Source organism: Meleagris gallopavo, chromosome 16 (genome assembly GCF_000146605.3).
Source record: "Meleagris gallopavo isolate NT-WF06-2002-E0010 breed Aviagen turkey brand Nicholas breeding stock chromosome 16, Turkey_5.1, whole genome shotgun sequence".
NCBI lineage: Eukaryota > Metazoa > Chordata > Aves > Galliformes > Phasianidae > Meleagris > Meleagris gallopavo.
This window is the reverse complement of record NC_015026.2, coordinates 7,358,585-7,363,938: the sequence shown is the minus strand read 5'-3', so window position 1 is coordinate 7,363,938 and position 5,354 is coordinate 7,358,585. Positions and strand designations below refer to the sequence as shown.

General features: G+C 39.4%; 1 long non-coding RNA gene across 1 annotated transcript; it reads right to left on the bottom strand.

The window, feature by feature from the left end:
• Nucleotides 1–1,409: 1,409 nt before the first annotated feature.
• Nucleotides 1,410–5,322, bottom strand: LOC104913398. Its single transcript, XR_795361.2, has 2 exons — nt 4,724–5,322; nt 1,410–4,527 (listed from the first exon to the last, which is right to left on the bottom strand). It is a non-coding gene; the product is annotated as an uncharacterized LOC104913398 (long non-coding RNA).
• Nucleotides 5,323–5,354: the final 32 nt, after the last annotated feature.

Genomic DNA, 5,354 nt, shown 5'->3' with positions numbered 1-5,354 from the left:
AGCGCAATTCTCAGGGCTGGATTAGCCTTCATTAGCCTTGACCATGAATTCATTGTGCATTTATATGAACACCTGAGCTGGCAAGAAAGTAGCATGGTGGTTATATACACTTCCTCCCAACATGTGCCAAGGCAGGCCAGTGCTCCAGCTGACTCCAGTGCTCCAGCTGACTCCAGTGCTCCAGCTGACTCCAGTGCTCCAGCTGACTCCAGTGCTCCAGCTGACTCCAGTGCTGACAGTCCTGTCTGTTCTAGCTGATGGCTACCTTATGTGCTATAGGTTTTGCTTTCCTTCTTTTACCTCCATTCTTCTATTAATAAGAGTTGACTTTACACAAACTTACTGGCAGTTTCTACTGAAGTGCTTATTCCTGACTATGCAAAATACTGAGCTGTTCCTCTCCATCACTCAGACAAAAAGCCTGAACTGCAATTCGTAGAATGGGAAAAAAAAAAAACAACAACAAAAAAAACAATGCTGAAAGAGAGGGGAGCAAGAGGGAGAGCAAACTCCTTACCTTCTCCAAGTCTGTAAAACTGCAACAGAAAGAAATAACACCACAACCTGTAGCAGGCTGCAGAGACCTGCACTCAGAGCCACTCCAGAGAATCTTAATGCAAGGTGGAGACTGCATACACCCAACACACTGCAAAGGAACAGCTAATCCCTGAAAAAATGTTGAAGGCATAGCGCTACTTCCGTCAACATTTGCACTTGCCACTTGCTCAAGTAAATCTGTTTCCCATTCATGAAGACAATCCCCTCGTGGCTCCCTGCTCTTTGCTTTTAGAGGAGAGAGAAGTCAGTTATGAATGGAAACAGTCCATGAAAACATCAAGTCCTTTGTGAAGCTGAAAGATTATCTAGGTGCCAATTACATAGCAGCAGTGACCGAGCAAAGTCTCACAACCTCTCCTTAAGCATCACTTGCTGACTGCACTTTTCTTGCAAGGGTTCCTCATACTGATAGGAAGCAGCTTCCCCTCACTGTCTCTGCGTGGCTGTGGAGTGAATTTGCAGTTAAAAGACTTCGCCCTCCAGTGGATGACACCCTCAACTGCCATCTTGCTCAAATGCAGCAAGATTTAAGCTACTACAACTATAATGCTATCTTCATTGCTGTTAAAATCATATCACAAAAACTATTCCACCGGTCCACAGATAAAAAAAAACACCTCTAAACAAGCAGGCAAGGACCTGGTCTGCAAAATCACTGCTGGTTTTTTTTTTACAGCTTCGTGGTTTAAAGAGCATTGCCTGATCTCAGAAGCACAACAGAAAAGAATCAGCTGCAGCCCCACCTCAAGCAATCAATACACACTTCAGCAGAGCACACAGACAGCAGGTCAGACATACCAGTACACTGTGATACCTCTTCCTAAGACTTCATGCAGCAGGGAAGCTAGGAATAAACTCAATTGCTTTATTATTTTCACACTGACAGGAAATATAATTTGAATACAGTTATTTTTAAAACTAGGTTTAATCAAGTGCATTTAGAATTTATATTTTCCCCTTCTTTTTATGTACACAAACCTTCAATAGAAATTCCACACATACAATTAAAACACTGAATGTGCTATAAACGAGCAGCAAAATATCCTCCCTTGGACAGTCAAGTCCACAGAGATGCTATGTCTGAGAAACAGTAAGTCACAGCTCTTCTGCAGAGCCACAAATATGAGAGAACATAGAGTAAGCATAAACTTTAACCAAATGGTCATTTAGCAACAAACAAACAAATTTAGTTACAAACAGCCCTAATAACATCTTGGCAGCCAGAGCTTGTGCCCTCATTGTATGGACTCATCCACTGAAAATGATGGCTTCAGCTTTAATGCAATTCCTCCTTCTCTGCACCACTGTCAGAACAAAGCAGTACCTGCTGGCAGAAGGAGCTTTTCCTTGCACAACACAAGGAAACAAAGGTTCTGTGTTGTCATAGCCACCCTCCTGATTTTGAGAGGGATACACAATTTTTAATTTTTTTTCCTCCCCACACAGTTAAGACATGGACAGAAGCATCAGCCCTCCTGCAAATCACCAGCTGCTGGCCAGCACAAGGCAACAGCAGGTCCAAGGATTTACCAGCAAAGATCAAGCACACTTGCTATAATTCTCTGGCCTAGCTCATTCTTAGTATTAATATGAAATGGGACAAGGCAGTTGCTTTAATCAACCTGCTCATTTATGCTGATGCAAATTAATGAGAAATCTCATAATCTGGTCCATGGGCAACAGATCTGTCACAGAGTAGTGGAGGGCAAATTAGAAAGGAAGAATAGCAAGTCTCTCCCTCTGCACAACCAAGTGCAGAAGAAAATGCTTGTCAACACCCCCAGGTGCTAAAACTGTGACAGAACTGGGCAACTTAAGCCATCCCTGACAAAGGGAAGGGTACAGCCTTTTTCTTGGTCTTCACCCCACTAGTGGCTATGTATTTGGGGAATTTTATTTGTTGTTTTTTTTTATTTTTATAAACAAAAAAACAAGAACTAAGGGCTGAATTTATTTATTCTAAGAACATCAACATGCCAGTAGGTGATGTTTCTGAGTTTATAGTAATAGTTTCTGAGCACTTTTAATAGCCCACATAACACCATGAGATAGGAAGTCAGACTGCATACTTCATATAACACTTACCAGTTCTGTTGGTTTTGTGTTTAGGAGCATTGATAAATAGAACTTCCCAGAATAACCAGTCCATAAAAATTTGTGTCTTACTGTTTTAACAAGTCCAACTTGAAGAGGCTTTAGTACACCGTAAAACATTCAAACATATTTCCAAAGTTCTGATTGCTTTTCTAAACAGTAAGGAGCTCCACACATGAAGGTTTGGAGATCAAAGTTCTCAGATACAGGCTATCAGCACCCTAGTACTGTTATAAAAGAACTATTACCATTTCCACGAACCTCTCATTCTATCAAAAGTAAATTTACAAACCCACTGTAGTGCACAAAATAAGGAAGCTTACTAAAACACGCAAGGAAAAGCTCAGCAGGAAGTACAGAAGAAAAAGCTCCCTATTATCACAATTTTTGCAAACTCCTGCAAACTTTCCCAGACAAAAATGCAGTAAGGACATAATATGACTATATATTTTAAGAGTTTGAAAGTATTTAGACTTCTTTGTGCGTGTGGTTCTATAGAAAAATGCATTTATACTCATTAAGTCATTTATGCTGCTATTTCACTTGAAACTGAAATTCACACTTATGTATCAGTAACAATGAAGCAATATAGCTGGCATAGGGAAAATGCTAATAGAACAGATCAGTTTCTACAGAGGGAATCCTTTGAGTCTTCTGTGCAATAATTCTATCTAAAGCTGACATCAGTCTTAAGGAAGACTCAAATACTGTAAGGGTATTTAAAGCTCTTTTGTTCCAGAGAGATTTTTATCTAGGTAAAAACACCAAAATATCAACCAAATCAGTAAGTAATGATCATGAATTTCAAAACACAAACGATGCCTCAGAAACACTGTATGCTAAACAAATCTGAATATGCTTCATTACAGATATCAGTCTCAGAACATTACAGCAATCTCCACAATTGACAAAAATTCATAGCAGAGATGAAAAGTTACCAGTTTTAAAAGCAAATAGCTCGGTAGAACTTGTCATATTGCTTCTGAATTGAAAGAAAAAGAGGAATCAATTTAAAACATCTGAATTGAAACCAGCTGATACTTCATGATAATTATTTTGGTCCTGTTCTAGTCTCCTTTTTCTACCCTCTTACATGATAAACTGAAACACATACAAAAAAAAAAGAGAAATCAAGGTTCCATGATTTTAGCATTTACATTAAACGTACCTGCTTTCAGGTCTTTTAGCAAGTCTAACAACAAGCATCAGAGATCTCTAAAAATGTTTAAGGGATATAGACAGCAGGAATTTGCCCTATCAGAACAAAAGAAGTTAAAATGACACTGAAATTTCAAACACATCAGGTTATTAACTACAAATAAGCATGAAATGTCATAGGGTAGCTCTCTACAACTGTGTGCAAGGAACATGAATTCAAGTCAAAGATACAAGCAAATGCCTCTATAATATAAGGAAATGTAATGAAAAAGTATCCACAGGTTTGTCAAGTAACTCAGTTTAACACATTTCTGGCAATTTCTGTGCCACCTGTAAGGCCTCAGTTCCTTGGACAATGCATTTGATATGACCATTTATCAAGGTGCTATTAGCATAAGATTTTCAAATTGGCTTTCAGAATTGGTTCCACCTTTATTTCCACAAGCCATCTCAGTCATGCACACACATACTCACACATATTTACTTGCACATCTCTACGTAGTGATTCAACACCAGAGTGAATCTGTTGGATTTCCAAAGCAGTCCCCTATGAATTAATCACAACTACCATCTTTCCAACCATCTCGCCAGCGCTCATCCACACGAGAGCAGTCAAATTCAGATTTGCCCAGTTTCCTGTTCACTTCATTGTGAAGAAGACATAACCACTGGGAGAAGTTATTTCTGTTGCTAGTATCAGGCTGATTTGTTCGCAATCTGCAAACAGGGAAGAGGAAACAAATGTTACTGCTTTAGTCACCAATTTCAATACCCAAATCAGGCACGTAGCACACAGACAGCTAGTCTCCATTTCTGTTACCATGCGAGAACACAAAATAGAATCCAGGACAGAGTACACTGTAATTATCAGAGGCTGAACCTCTACAGTAAAATGCCAGTGATCACAACTAACCTGGTTTCATTCAGTTCCTAGTCTTGTCGATTGTAAAAGGCAGAGGAATCAAAAGGCTTAGCTGTGATAAACAGCAAGAAGTATCTGCAATCATCAATACGTTGATTTTTTTTAAGGATTCTTAGCATAGCAATAAATGAAAAACATTAAGCAGATTTTTTGCCACGTGATACTTGATAATTTGGTTTCAAGCCTTTTTTTCATGTTCATTATCCAAAAAAAAAGTTCAAATTTTTGAGAAACATGTTGATGGTGACAGGGATAGAAAACTACCACCTACCACAGCTCATTTCAAGTATTTGCCTCCACTGCTGTGAGGCTGTGGCTATTCTGAGATATAAGCATGCTTGCCTACCAAGCCATGAGTCACTCCAAGTACTGGTTTATTCTATGGTTGCGTGCAAGTCTAGTCTGAACCAGAAGGCCATAAACTGCCTCAGGGAGGCCTTGGAGGCAGCACTTAACCCAGCAGCACTAGAAAAAGTATTTGTTTTCTGAATAAGTCTTTCTTTGATCTATGCAGCGGAAGAAACCAGTTTAATTGTCCATAAATCCCAACAGCAGGAAGAGCAAAGATATGCAAATACCCACGGCAGGCCAGCATTTCAGGCCCCTTCAGCAATAACAAAAA